Consider the following 16,448-nt stretch of genomic DNA (forward strand, 5'->3'; position numbering starts at 1 on the left):
ATAAGCCCTGGGCATTTATCTCCCCAATTCTGTTCTTACCAGATCTCAGTGAATAAGCCATATCCCTCTAGGCAAACCACAGTTCCCTTCCAGTGGCCTCTCTGGGTTCTAAACTCAGACCCCTTCACCCTATCCCTTCAGGCCTAGAGATCATAACATGTTAATGGCTCCCAATACTGCACTGTTGGTTGTTTTCCTTGAACTTGGCCTTTGCTTTGTAAGTAGTACCTGCTTTGAGTGTGCCCTTCTTTTGGTGCTAGAACCCAACAATGCACAGATTTAATAAGTAAGGGGAAGAATAAGACTCTTACCCAGATACGTTAACTCCAAGTCCAGGACCCTTCCCCTCTTTAATTGTCAAGGCTATCAGTATAATGAAGCTCTATGCCTTCTAGAGGAAACTTGATTGACCACTTCATTACTTTAAACAATATGAAATGCCTCTCTCACTTTGAATTTCATTTATTCAGACTGCCTGTCAGCATTTGTTGAAAGCACACTCTGTGCCAGACACCTTACTATGTGCTAGAAATATAAAGATGAATAAGGTATCTCTGTCCTCAACTTTCTCTGATCAAATGAAGGTAGGTGTCACACATTGAGGTCACTGGAAGCTAATTCTGGTGGAGAACAACAGGCAGAAAATTGATGAGGGAGTTCTTGGAATCAACACCCATGGAAAGGCAGGAAGAAAACAGGATTAGGCACAGGGAGAAGTTGAGCTGTGATGCAGTATCAGTGGAAGCCACAGCTGACCCTGCAGAGATTTCTGAAGTTCTCAAGAGCTTCAGACTTGAACCTCCCTAGGTCTAAGGGCCAAGCCTTTAACTTCTGTGTTGACTAGTCATTGGATGCTGACCACCCCAGAAAAGGGATCTAATTTGTCTTAGATGGCTCTTTTCAACAGAGGCAATCCCCACAGTGACCTGACATTTGAGGATTGTCTCCACTGGCACTTCCAGCATCTGAGAGAATATGTTCTTCATTCCAGAAGTGAGATCAATACCTCTCATGCTAAGTAAAGGAGAGGAGACAAATAATTATACAAAAATGTCATTATGTCAGCCATAGAGATATACACAAAGTATTATGGATGCCCATAAAAGGAACTTAATCCAGTCTTATGAGTCTTGAAGAAACTACTTTTTTAAAAAAAAATTTTATTTATTTATTTGACAGAGAGAGAGATCACAAGTAGGGAGAGAGGCAGACAGAGAGAGGGGGGGAAGCAGGCTCCCTGCTGAGCTTGATCCCAAGACCCTGAGATCATGACCGGAGCCAAAGGCAGAGGCTTAACCACTGAGCCACCCAGGTGCCCTACTTCTTTTTTTTTTTTTTTAAGATTTCATTTATTTATTTGCCAGAGAGAGAGAGAGCACAGGCAAGCAGAATGGCAGGCAAAGGCAGGTGAGGTAGAAGCAGGGAGAAGCAGGCACCCCACTGAACAAGGAGCCGAATGTGGGATTCCATTCTTGAGCAAGATGATTCTTAATTCGAATCCTAAAGGTGATGGGGTCTGTGATCAAAGGAGTGAGACTGATACAAAGTGAAGGTCAAGCAAAGCTTTATTTCACGCCAGTATCAAAAATCAAGCCGACTGGTCGGGGCTGTCCCTTATGGAGAGAGTGACCCCTCCCAGCCTCACAGACTAACTTTTTATAGAGCAAAGGCCATATGGTTGAGCCTGGCCACACACAGGTGGCCAATGAGATTGTAACACACAGAGAAAGTTGCATTGTCATGCTAGGTCACACATGGGTAGCCAATTGAATTACAATTCACCCTATAGTAGCTATTTGAACTAGCTTATCACTTTGGTCAGAATTGGCGCCCAAAAGGTGGGGCCCACATTCTTTGGTAATTAGGGAGATAGTATGTGGCTTTACTGATTGGATGTCTCCACCTGGCCTGACTCGTCCTTGTATTCTGGACTCTGTTATCTCCACCTGACCTGACCTGTCCTTGTATTTGGGCTCTGTTATCAGGGACTGGTGGACCATATTTTACTGGTTTTCCAGACTTGCTTCTAAGTAAGTTCCTCTGGGGTGGGTGGGGGAGAGGGGAAGGCAGGGTCAGTTTAAGTTTTACTGCACAAACAACAAAATGGCTGTTCAACCGAGATGGAGTCGCTCTAGCTAAGTAGGGCTTTACAAAAGGTTGAAGAAGAAATTAGCCAGACAAAGGAAATGCAGCATACAAGGGCAGAGCTTGAATGTGGCATCGCACATATAGAAGGATTGTCAGTTCATAAAGTTTGAGGCTGCAAAGGCAAGAAATTAAGCTGGGAAAGTAAGCAAGACCATATCAGGAAGGCTTTGAAGACTGTGTCAAAGCACTGGGGCTTTTGGCTAGAGACTAAGGGGAATCACTGTGGAGGGAGAGAAAACCCTCCCTGCCCCCGGAATATTTCCTTCTTTCAGAGGTATACAGTGGCCAAGAAGGCCTCTGTTAAGATGGGTTTCAAGTTCTCAGCCTGGTCCATGTTTATGCTATGATCACATACAACCCTTCCCCTCTGCTTAGCTCCTTCTTCTCTACTTTGAAGGATATCCTCATTGAGAAGGTATCTGTTCAACAGAGGGCTGTTCACTAAATATCCCATCTCCAGAGGCAGATCTAATTTCAACCCCAGAGAGTGGATTCTGGATAAGGCACAAATACAGGCTAGTGGAACCTCAGAAGAATCGACTGATGTAAGGAAAGCACCATTCCATTCTGTTCAGTGTCATGGTTGTAAATCAGTCCCACCTAAGATGCCCAGGAGGATACCATTCCTGATTCTCATGCTTTTGCTCTTCCACCGCACTATCCATGCCCAACAAATTGTGCTCTTCTCTCCTTGATGCAAAACTGGAGAAAGACAATTTAACCTTTCTCTGAGGAAGCAGGATATTAGGCTCCTAGACTAGCAACTGTCAAACACAAAAAGATCTCTGGGTAAACCAGGTATGCAAGCACAGTCCTGTGTTATGACGAATTCAGTCACAGCAATGAAGGAGACAGCTGAACATGTTCATGCCTGACATGAATTTCATTCTTTGATAAACGTTCCTGTCATGTCAGGTTGGCCTGTGGAAGAGCATTACTCTTCCACAACATGACAACCATGTCATCTCATGAGTCTATTTGGACAACAGCTTAGAAATACTAAGGACAGTTGCCTGTGGCTTGATTCTGGCTAACAGGCTTGATTTCAGTTGAATGGTATGGAATTTGTCAAAACATGATTTTTTTCCCAAGTTAGAAAAAGGCTCCAAGTTCAGTGTGTTCAATTTAGACGATTAGGGTGTTAAATATATCACGCTGTAAAGATGAGACCTCACACCTGGGTCCTTCCATTTTTCTGAGACATGCCCTTGGGCTCTCCTCACTGGCCACAGAAATTTAAAGATAAAATTCCATGCAGAACATTTCGCTCTCTTCTAAGAAGTAAAATGAGAACACCAGGGGGAAAGGAAAGCAGCTTTCATCAGGGAGGAACACTGTAAGGGTCAGAGTTGAGAACAACCTCAATTTGTCTGAGCTGTTACTATAGATTTAAAATATATAGCCACGCAGTGTTTTGGCTGATTTCCCAGGGGCATATATGCTCCAAATTCCTAGCTCATCTATCAAGAGCTGTTAAGTGTTTAATGTTGCTTAAGACACTGTGGGTGTTGCCAATACAATCTTTCCCTCAGGGAGCATGTTTCCCCTTAAAAGTTTTCATCTTGGCTTGTTTGAGGCAAAGGCCTTAAAAACACATCAAGTGTTTTGCTCTGGGTATTACCACACCCTGACTGCTCCTTCTTATTCTATACCTCATAGCATATAGAATTGAGTCTTTGCATTCTTTCTTTAATTCACTAAGCCTTTAAGCATTGTATTTGTTCCAGATACTAAGCTTGGAAGACTTAAGCAAGCAGGAGAGATCAACAAGTCAACACAAAACCGTAATCCAAGGTGATTATTGCTAAGAGATTTAGAACAAAGTGCTTTTGGAATATTTTTCAACAGTGTTGTCCTCAACTAAATTATGGACTCATCTCAGTGATTTTGCTTTCTTGGATTCTTCACTATGCCCCAAATATAAATATCTCTCCTTTAGCTTGGTTTTTTCTAAAAGAGCCTTATCCTCTATTTTTTCTAATAGAGGGTTTAGAAAGTCTAAGTGTGTTTTACACAAAGCCATTAATTCTTGGTTTTTTTTTAAGATTTTATTTATTTACTTGACAGAAAGATCACAAGTAGGCAGAGAGGCAGGCAGAGAGAGAGAGAGGGAAGCAGGCCCCCTGCTGAGCAGAGAGCCCGATGCGGGACTCGATCCCAGGACCCTGAGATCATGACCTGAGCCGAAGGCAGTGGCTTAACCCACTGAGCCACCCAGGCGCCCCCCATTAATTCTTTATTCGGTTGCAGCTCTAGTATAGTCCCCAAAATACAAAGGTCACTGGGAGATTTTTGACCCTCTTCTCTAAGGGCCATTCCAAATAACAGCTAAGAAGCATATGGGCTTTGTGCTGTGAAATCCATTCAAGAGGGAGAGAGGCCTTCTTTTCGAAGGATTTCATGCAAAATATTAAAGATGTGAATTCAGTCACTGACCTCCCAAAGCAGACGGTTCTTTCAAAACAGGAAAGAGCAGCAGCTAAATGTTCTTTTGGTTAAATCCTCTGAAACCATAAACACAGGAATTCCACTTCCTTATCAATCTATTTATCTCCAATGCCTCTGATGGATAAAAGAGGTGATCTCACATTGTTGATTTGGATGGGTAACTATTCTACTTGAGCTCTCCTGCAACAAGGCATTATTTGGAATACGTTAGAGGAAAGAAAAAGTAATGCCAGTTCTTTAGAACAATTATGGAGAAACTGCCAATGGAGCTGGCATTTCTTTATAAACAGTTGGCTTCAAATGGCCCAGAGATTAATGGACTGGAAGTAGGAACGACCTCATCAGCTCTCACCTTGACGTCACAAAACTACTATTGCTTGCTCTTCCCTCCTTCAAACAAAGCGACTCAAAGCTCTTGGTGAGTCCATATCCCTATTCCCATCACTGAAAGCCGTCATGCCTTTAAATGTCAGTGCCTCTCTGAAGGGACCTCAGCCCTGCTGAACCAGGAAAAGGGAGAGCAAACAGATGCTTATCTGCAGGACCAGAGGAACAAACTGCTCCCCGGTCTGAACCCGAGTCTGCCGCTGAGCCGGGCACCGCGACGATGCTGTCTGGCGGGAGGCCATGGTGCGGCCCTCTATGGAGGCCGGGCGCCCTGAAAGAGTTCATTCACTCCACATGGGTGAGCAATTTCCTCCCAAGTGGCTACTCACCAATGGCAGAACCAATTACAGACAAGATTGATGCGTCTGCCTGGAGTGCTGAATCTACCTTAGTGCTTTCTTCTTACTTTGAAAAAAAATCTTCACACACAAGAACTAAAGCTCTGGGACAAATCTCATCTCAAATAATGGGATGATTTCTTTAAATGGTGGGGGAAAGGAAACAAAGAGGAAACTCACAAGAAATATTACAGAAAGTAACTCAGGAAACACTGCCTTCCACACTTCCCTCCTATGCTAGCGCGCATGCACACACACACACAGCCCAGAAGGGCAATAATTCTCAGGGCCAAGAGTTGAAGACTCTTTATTACCAGTGTGGGAAAAGCCGTAAGCTCTGCCCACGGGAATGACATGGGCTGTCTGCATTCTCTCCCTTCCTGGCTTCAGTCCTGCCGCCTGTCTCTGAGGCTAAGGGGAAGAGTTTGATTTTGTCCCATTTTATCTAGAATAAGTTCTTGCTAGAGCGGTCCTGGAACCCCAAGCCCTCTGAAGTTTCACCTACTGGCATGCTTCTTCCAGCTACATAACGTATGTGTCCCCGCGCAAAACACAAATGTAAGAACCTTGTCCACAAAAGCAAAAAAGAAGTTTTCCCTCTTGTTTGTGGTTTCTCTTTAGCCAGCTAAGATAAGGGGTTTTTCATTTGCTATTTAATGTTGCGCTCCCTTGAGTGTAATAGGAAACTTCCAGATGAACTCACAGGTGTCTGTGTCCTCGCCCCCAAGTTTAGTGCATATGCTTGACCCCAACCCTCTTTCCATCCACACCCATACCTCCCACCAGGGGTAGAAGACAGCAGCAATAACTGGGCACTTTTAGGGAGTGGGAGGCAGAGAATCCATCCAGCAGAGGTGGTGGGGGACTGGACCACAGGTACATCAAGGCTCCAAACCCCCTGTGCCTGCTTCATTGTCCTTTTGGAGTTCACTTACGAAACACAAATTTAAAGATAAAATTATCTAGAAATTCAAAATGACAACCACAGGGGTGCCTGGGTGGCTCAATGGGTTAAAGCCTCTGCCTTCGGCTCAGTTCATGATCCCAGGTTCCTGGGATCAAGCCCCGCATAGGGTTCCCTGCTCGGCAGGGAGCCTGCGTCCCTTCCTCTCTCTCTGCCTGCTTCTCTGCTTACTTGTGATCTCTGTCTGTCAAATAAATAAATAAAATCTTTTTTAAAAAAAGACAACCACAGAACATTAAACCCCAAGGATGAAACCCTTTCTGAGCTATGGGAACCTGTGCAACTGTACTGGTTGCCCACTCAGGAAACCAGCCCTGTTTTCTCCTAATACAGGAAATACAGATGTGAAGGTAAAAATTGTAAGAGTTTCCTCAAACACACAGATTTAGATAAACAGAAGATACACACACGTGCGTTTACATGTGTGTAACCAGCTCTTCCCTGTACTGTCTTCTTAAGCGAGGGGTTCTGATGCACAGTGCACTATACTGAGACAAAAGTATAGACATAGTTGGTGTTCTTTTTTTTTTTTTTTTTTTTTGTTTATTTACAGCATAACAGTGTTCATTGTTTTGGCATCACACCCAGTGCTCCATGCAGTATGTGCCCTCCCTATTACCCACCACCTGGTTCCTCAACCTCCCACCCCACTCCACCCCCCGCTGCCCCTTCATAACCCTCTGGTTGTTTTTCAGAGTCCATAGTCTCTCATGGTTCATCTCCCCTTCCAGTTTCCCTCAACTCCCTCTCCTCTCCATCTCCCCATGTCCTCCATGTTATTTGTTATGCTCCACAAATAAGTGAGACCATATGATACTTGACTCTCTCTGCTTGACTTATTTCGCTCAGCATAATTTCTTCCAGTCCCATCCATGTTGCTACAAAAGTTGGGTATTCGTCCTTTCTGATGGAGGCATAACACTCCATTGTGTATATGGACCACATCTTCCTTATCCATTCATCCGTTGAAGGGCATCTTGGTTCTTTCCACAGTTTGGCGACCGTAGCCATTGCTGCAATAAACATTGGGGTACAGATGGCCCTTCTTTTCACTACATCTGTATCTTTGGGGTAAATACCCAGCAGTGCAATTGCAGGGTCATAGGGAAGCTCTATTCTTAATTTCTTCAGGAATCTCCACTCATAGTTGGTGTTCTTGATGTATGTTGACAGATGACTTTGCCACCAGTAAGCCCCAGCAGAACAAGATGAATATATCCATTTAGGCAGGGGGGAGGGGTGGCTGCAGTGTGTTAGTAAACAGTTTTGTTCATATAAACTTTTTTTTATATTTATTTATTTGAGAGGGAGAGAGAGAGAGAGACTGAGAGAAAGAGAGAGAGAGTACATACACATGAGCAGGAGGAGGGAATAGCAGACTCTCTGCTGAGCAGGGAGCCTGATGTGGGTCTTGATTCCAAGACCCTGGGACCATGATCTGAGTCAAATGCAGACACTTAACTGACTGAGCCACCCAGGGGCCCCATGTAAGCTTTTTAATATAAAAAAAAGCTAGCCCAATTTTATTTTCATTTACATTAAAATATTATTTTAGGTACCTTATGTCTGCAATATTTTGAAATTTTTAAAAACCGTCAACGTTTTTCAAAACTAAAGCATGCTATTTAGGGATCTCATGTAACAGGCAGTATTGGAAAATGTCGCCTTTCATCCTGATCTTAATGGTTAAGTTTGTGCCCAGCAGAAAAGGACAGGAAAAGAAAAAAGGAAAGGGAAAATTAAACCTCAGTGGGAAAATGTCTTACGTTAAAGTCACGTCAAATGTGGCCGTTGGATCTATCCCTTGTCATTGCAATGGGACAAACACGTCTCATAGAAGACGTTATCAGTACTCATCTTAAATCCTTTAGCACTTGCTGCTTTTACTGTGGTTACTTCTACACATGTTTTATTCCCCATTCTTCCATCCTCAAACAAATCATAAGCCTCAGGTTTGATGCAACTTTGCATGACCCCACAATGCTTAGCACACTGATAAGTACAGAGTTCTCAAAAGACGTTCTAAAAGCACCAGGAAAATTCACTCAGTTTACACATGGTAAGGACCCTCATCCCTCATGTGTAGCTATTACTAAATCTATGGGTTTTAGGTAGAATCATACAGTAACCATGAATTAAAAGATAGCGTCAAATCCAAAAACAATTATCGTACACAAACAATTAAAGGTATAGGTATGCAAACACATGCATGTAAGAAAATGACACTTGGTAAAACTGTAATAAATGAACTATTCAGAGCATACAGTGTTTCATTTTCCCTAACTTGTTTCCTAATTAACATCTAAATTCAGGACATTTAGGATATAATAGAAAAATCGTTTCTGACAATAAAACTATATATCTAACTATAAAACTATATATATATATATATATTAAAAATTTATAATACAGGGGCACCTGGGTGGCTCAGTGGGTTAAAGCCTCTGCCTTCGGCTCAGGTCATGATCCCAGCATCCTGGGATCGAGCCCCACATTGGACTCTCTGCTCAGCAGGGAGCCTGCTTCCTCCTCTCTCTCTGCCTGCCTCTCTGCCTACTTGAGATCTCTGTCTGTGAAATAAATAAATAAAAATCTTAAAAAAAATTTATAATACATTTAAGCTTATAAATACTCTAATGAAGTTAACAAAAAAATAAAGTTAAGCATATCTGCAAATACTGTTAAACTGAACACTAACATTTTTCTTAAACCAGAGTTAAAACCAATAGTAATAAATATAGGCAACTTAATACAAAACACACTACTAATGGAAACAAATATTTTTAAAGGAGATTCACCAGGCAATGCAGTTACTAAATGTAAGCATCCAGGCCAGTCAGAAATTTTACATATAGGTATAGATGTAGATATAGACATAGACAGATAGACAGATATAAATATATATACTGGATAATTCAATGTATTATCACCACTGTGTTCTCTGGGAAGAGGAGATACTGTATAGAATACTAACATAAATACAAAGTTTATTGAGCATTTATCATGTGGAAATGCATTCTGAGTTATTTTATTTAATTCTCACAACAACCCTGAGAAAATAGAGACTGTTGTTATCTGCTGATTTGCAGAGGAGGGAACCAAGTCTCAGGAAGGCCAAGTAAAGCTGGTAAGCAGTGGAGTCAAAACATGAATGCAAGCAACGAACAATCCAGCTTTAGCGTCTACGTTTGTCTGCCTCCTGTGACGTTATTAGTAGATTCACTACCCTTGAAGTTTGCACCAGGCCACCAACAGCTCCTTGCCTAGGAAGCCAATTTGTAGAGTTGCCAGATGTAGCAAATTAAAAATTTAGGATGTCCAGTTAAAATTGAACATCATATAAATCTTACATTTTTTAGTATAAGTATGTCCCAATATCGCATGGGACATACTTATAAATGTTTCACTGTGGTGCACCTGGGTCACTCAGTCAGTTAAGCATTTGCCTTACCTGAGATCATGATGCCGGAGTCCTAGAATGGAGTCCTGCATCGGGCTCCCTGCTCATCGTGGAGTCTGCTTCTCCCTCTGTGGCTCTCTCTCTGTGTCAAATAAATAAATAAAATCTTTTTAAAAATTAAGAAATAAAAAAAATGTTTCATTGTTTATCTGTAATTCAATTTTAACTAAATGCCCGGTATTTTATCTTGCAACCCTACTGGCCTGCCATCTCCCAGTACCTCTGAGTGACCATCACAATTTCTTAAATGACAGCAATGTGGCTTTTTGAAAAAGATGGAATAATTCTAGGTTGAAGTTGGCATCAGAGACAAGGGCAAACCCTGTTTCCATAGATAAGATCTCCACTTCATAGCAACCAAAATGAAAATCCCTCTTAAGCTTGCAGATTGGGCCAAAGAGCCCCATTGAACCCCACCTCTCATAGGCCATGTAAACCTTAAGCAATATTTACAGAATAAGGGCCTTCTGACCTTTATCCTTCTCACCCTGTAAATAATGATAACATTTCACTGGGCTGTTCTGAAGGTCAAGTGAGGTTATTTATGTAAACATTTACTGTAAATGCTGCTTAGGGACTTCTGTTTTTGGACATATGAAATTAAGAAGTTATGTCATTTTTTTCCAAGAACCAAGAATAAATATTGTTAATCCAAGCCACTTTCAGTGCACATATAAACCAAGAAGCCTAATACTGAAACAGATTAAGATAAAAACTAACATACTTGAAAGTATATTTTTTCCAAAAAAGAAAGATTTAAATTTTGAAATCAGCTGTAAAAATCTGTGTCTGTTCAAGCAGCCATATACAAGTAAAATTAATCTTTTTTATTCCTTATTTCCATTATTATCCAGCATCAATAATAAAAATTAAAAGATAATAATTTTTTTTATTATGTTCAGTTAGCCAAGATATAGTACATCCTTAGTTTTTGAGGTAGTGTTCAATGATTCATTAGTTGTACATAACACCCAGTGCTCATCACATCACATGCCCTCCTTAATACCCATCACCTGACTACCACTTTCCCCCAACCCCCTCTCCTCTGAAACCCTCGGTTTGTTTCCTGGAGTTCAGAGTCTATCATCGTTTGTCTCCTTCTCTGATTTCCTCCCATTCAGTTTTCCCTCTCCTTTCCCTGTGGTCAGTGTCAACAATTTTTAAGTGATATGATATAAAAAGCAGGTAATAATATTAAAGATTATCCTTTTTTCTCTTTTTAGCTGAAAAGTTACCAAGATACAGTTACATAGAAAAAAATTTAATTAGAAGAATTACTAGTAGCCAAAAATAATATGGGAACAGGAAAAATATGTGTTATATACATGCAGGATGATAATGAAACAATGAATTTTTTTAGTGATGTTTTAATTTACCAACATTTTTCAGGTATCTGCTCAAGTACTTTTTTTTAGAAAAGTCTTGGTTTTCTTTTAGAAATCTCCCCAAATGGGAATTTCAACTCTTTTTCTTTAAAAATAGAAAACACTTCTGGAGAAAAATTAATTTAATAGAAGTTTCAAATATTCAAGTTGAATTGATTAACTGAAATAATTTGTTCCCCAAATTCCTTTGTAAATGGCAACTGTCAGTCTGATCAGGGTCAGAATGACCCTGAAATATAACTCTACTACTAGAAACTCCTGAAAGAGTTTGAGGAAACTTTAGGGAGTTTGAGGAGAAATGTTGGAGATACAGAGCAGAAGGAAAAAGCTGAAGCTGATGAAACTGAGGGTAAACTTGTGGCTTCAGACAGCAAGCCGTTGAGGAGATGGGGTTGTAAGGGAAAGAATATAGAGCTTGAAAGGCAAGAAAATCTGAATTCTTGTCTTGTGTCCACTACGAACTTGCTGTGACACTGAGCAAATCCCTCAATCCCTCTGAGCCTCCATTTTCCCATTTTCAAAACGGAGATGGAAATACACCACAGGGATATTGTGAGGAGAAAATGAAGTAATGTGACAACAAATGTACTTTTTTAAGGTTAATAAGTGGTTGTTATAAACAACATTCTTACCATGTTTATCAGGGAGTAGCGCCTAAAGGCTACATGCTCAAGAAAGAGGGAATTCAATGAAGGGAGAATACATAGGCAGAATTCAAGGACTTTATAAAATGGAGTTCATCTGGGTACAGGAAGAAGAAACTGGGATTGGAAAGGTGGATACAGAGTACAGAAAATGAATTACAGTTCCAGAAAATTCTGATGTTAAGTGGTACATGGAACTGGAAATCATTGTAAAGATTTCTATTGTCTGTACACTCATAACTAAGTCATTATACATATAAGTGGTCCCACAAAATCTCTTCACATAGTGACAACCTCATTTGTTCTGTTCCTGAGTGGAGACAACCCAAGATAGGAGCAGTGACCCAGGAGAGTGTGAAAGAAAGGTTGTGGCTTTGGAGGAGAAATATGTGATTGGATATGATGGAGGAAAGTTTCTCAAGTGTCAACCAAACCAGATAGCTGCATTCTACTTGGATGATTTCATGTTTTGCAATGATTCCAAATTAGAAACAGTTGGCAGGCGGTCAAATCAAATCACATTATGAGTTCAGTCTCATCTCTTCCCTCTGCTGCCCTATAAGTGGAAATGAGGAATGAATGAGCTACCAGGTACCGTGTCCTGAAAATCCCAGGGATGCATAAAAGGTCTTCTGAGTGAATTTCTTGAAGTGTCCTCCCCCACTTGACTCAAGGTGAAAGGGAAGTATTCTCTGACCCTACCCCAGGATGGGAGCTATATCCACCATTCCAAAAAATGTTCTCCAGAAATATACTCTTATTGACCTTGCCAATCTCCTCTTTAATTTATAGCCTTCCCAAAAATATAGCTTCTTATATGAACTAATAAAGGCAGACCTGAATCACTCACTTTGCAAATCCTACATAAACAGTCTGATAACCTCACTCTAGAATGTAGATGTAGACACCTATTGCTTTATTCTTGATTTTATGGGCCTCTAGCAAAATAAACACTAAGAAAATTCTTTTTTTTAAAGATGTTATTCATTTATTTGACAGACAGAGATCACAAGTAGGCAGAGAGGCAGGCAGAGAGAGAGGAGGAAGCAGGCTCCCTGCTGAGCAGAGAGTCCAATGTGGGGCTTGATCCCAGGACCCTGAGATCATGACCTGAACCGAAGGCAGAGGCTTTAACCCACTGAGCCACCCAGGCATCCCAACACTAAGAAAATTCTTAATTAACATCTCATTTCATTAGTATATTGATAGAAATATCTAAAGGAATACGCACTAAACTATATACAGTGATTTTCAGGAAGTGGAAATGATCGCAAGGGACTTTTTCTACATGACACACAGTTCTACGAAGATCAAATTTCTTACTTTTGTGATAAGGAAAAAAATCATTAATGTGAATGTCTCCAAGATCCTAAGCTAAGGTATTCACGTAGAATGTTGAATTGATTATGAATCTCTCCTTGGGAAGAGAGCCAACTCCAGTTTTAAGGCATAATGTTTCAAAAGATGACATCAGCTCTCTGCCCTCTCTTCGTATAAAACTTGGCTTTGTCTTCCTCTGAGTTGGCTTTATTCCCAGGCAGACTATCTCCTGATAGTCCAGAAGCAAATGTGCCTCCCAAAAGTTCCAAGTTCACCTTGTTTCTTGGTCTTCACAAAATCAGAAATACAGAGCCTCTCCTTCATAGAGTTTACAGTGATCTCTCCTACTCCAGAGATTCTCAGTGACCCTGCTAAGACCTCTGGACAAATCACTCTGTCCAGGGGAGAAGTACTTTGACTGGTGGGCTTGAATTAAGTGGCCTGGCCACTTAGTGGCTCACCAAGTGGCAGGTGAGATAAGATCCACTTGATTGTCAGCCCCATCTAAAATATACGTAAAAAAAAAAAAAGTAAAAAATAAAAATAAAAAATAAAATAAAATATACGTAAAAGAGAAGAGAATGTTTTCTAAAGTGATATAGAGCCAGGCTAAAAAAAGGGAGGGGGGGGGGAGAGAAGGAAAGAAGGCAGAGAGGAAGAGAAGGAAGGATGGAAGACAAGAGGGAGGAAGGGAGGAAAATAAAAACTGACTTACTACCTCAGAGATGCTGTATCTTTGGAGAACATTTATTGACAGCCATCTACATGCATGATACCAAAGATCCTTGGAAATCTAGGATTTAACATTGAAAGTTTTAGCTATAAGGGACTTCAAAGATCCAAGATAAGATGGTATATAATAAATTCTATGGTGCTAATGTTTCCTACTTTGGTGGGTCCCAAACTTTATTGTGCATCAGAAGCACTTGGAAGACTTAACTAAAACACAAATTGCTGCCCCATTAAGTCTGGGGTGGGCCCAGGAATGCTTATTTTTAGGAAGTTCCCAAGTGATGCTGATATTGTGAGGCTCATATGTTGAGAACCAGTGTCCTATGTCAAAGGATTTCATGAAAACAAAGCAGATAATATAAGGTGGTTTCTGCTCACTTGAATCTCTAGATCAGCAAGAGTACTAACCTTATTTGATGAACAAATCAATTCAATTTCTGCTTCTCAATTAGTGGCATCCTTGAGTTTAAAGAAACCATAAAATCAATGTATGCATCAGAATTATCAAAGTTTGGTGTTCAAAGTTTAATCAAGGCTCTCCCTCCTGGAGAACAGTGAAACTCAGTGTCAAATGCTGGTTCTCTGACTAAGGCTAAAGCCTGAAGCAAATGTTCCATCCTTACATTTCCCCACTGCTGCCTCATCCTATGGAAAAATAATGCAAGGCATGGTAAAGTCAAGGACACCATCAGAAAGAAGCCAGCAAAGGAGGCAGAAAATCACCCATGGCTTTAAACTCAAGATGCTTTCACCTCCAAAACAGCATGTTCTTTCTCTTTGGTTCATCCAGTGTTTCTGACGGAAGTGAAATTCTTCTCTGGCATCCAAGAAAGATTTATGACTCAAAAAGAACAGATTTTACCTGGCAACGGGTGCGGACAAGGTTTGCTCTTTCCGAGCAGGCCCAATTGCTTATTATTTTGCAGATGCTAATATTAGACTCAGTTAATCATTGCACATTCCTTTTATTAGGTGAGGAGCTGCATTCTTGAAACCACTCTCAAGAAAACAATCCTTCTCTTCCAGACCACCCTGAGTTGTAGACTTGGGGTTTCGGCAGTGGTAGCACGGCTGGGTCATGTGGCAGACGTCTGGGCAGCCCAGAGACATCTGTTCTTTAGCCTCAACCCTTTGCAAGTGGTTCAGGAACTTCCTCTTTTCTTGTTCACTTGGTCTGAAGTTGTTCCTTGTACAAACATCCAGAAGGTGTTAGTACCACCAGAGTATCGGACTTTATTGCCTCTCTCCTGATGGGAAAATCAGCCCGTAATGAAGGCAAGCTTGCGGGAGTAAGATGTTTTCAATCTACTTTATCTGAAGCCCTAATTCAGACAAGTTAGATCCATCTGAGTTTTGTACAAAATCTGAAACAGAACATATGAGTTCTGTTGGTTCTCAGTGAATATGTCTTGTTCTAATAGTCATTTTCTAAGTTGATAATTGGCAAATTATTAGCCAATTTGCCATAGAAACATTGTGGTTAGATGCTGAGCCAATCCCCAAATGCTTCCTTAATTCATTTTTCTCCTGAAGTATAGTGCTACGCCAGTAGTTCCATGAGATCTCATCACACTTTCAAATATCTATTTCTGAAATTAAAACAGCCCAAGTTCCAGCGGAGGCCTTTAGGGAGTCATGCAGAGACTCTCCTTCATTCCCCCCTGTTCAACCCATAATAACCTGCAGATCTCCCAACAGTGAGATGGGGATCCCAGAAAGCAGAAAGAGGATCCTGGGCGGGAGACTTGAGATGATGGCACCAGCAGAAGTCTAGGCCTTTGGTGAGCATCAGCAGGCAATAGCCAATGTCCACGGTTTACGTGGCAGTTCCAGTCCTTGCCGAGTGACAGTAATGGTAGAAATGGGGAGTAAGGAAACAGGAGGAAGGAAAGGTGGCCCTTCACAGAAGCAGCGATGCCCGCAGGGAGATAAACTTCTGGTTTGGTCTCCAATTCACAAGAAGAAAATACTAAAGAGTCTTGATTTAAGAAGTGGTTCATTTGATGAACACACACATACACACATGTACATATACACACAGACATGTTGCCAACAAGATACTTAGGGGAATTGCTTCACCAAAAAATAAAATAAAATAAAATGATGTATAATTGGCACATCAATTCAAAACATAAATCCATCCAATGTGCTTAAAAATCATTTATTCCTTTAAATCTTTTAACATCTACTTCTCTGCCCACCCCCAGATTCTATTATCAGACCTCACCTGGCAACTATTTATTGAGTACCTACCCTGTGCCAAGACCAACCTCATGAATCTACTGTTAATTTGCACAACCCACAAAGCATTTGCTGTGCATCAGAAATAAACTCACTTGCCCAGTTTCTTCCCACACACCGCCTCTGGCCCCCTCTTTCTCTTCTTCTTTGCTCTTTCCCTTCTCTACAATCCGACTGGCCTTCCTAGAAGGCCTTGTGGGTACTGTTCATTCTAGAATCCCACGCCTGGTCATATCCCAAGCCCTGATAGACAAGATTCCCCCCTTTTCCCAGGATAAGGAAGCAGACAACAGTCCTGACTGCAGCGAGGCTGTGAAACAGGATGAGTGAAGCCTGCCTCTATTTCTGTCTGCATTCCATTTGCTAGGCTCAAAGCAGACT

The sequence above is a fragment of the Meles meles genome, chromosome 3 (assembly GCF_922984935.1).
Source record: "Meles meles chromosome 3, mMelMel3.1 paternal haplotype, whole genome shotgun sequence".
Classification (NCBI taxonomy): Eukaryota; Metazoa; Chordata; class Mammalia; order Carnivora; family Mustelidae; genus Meles; species Meles meles.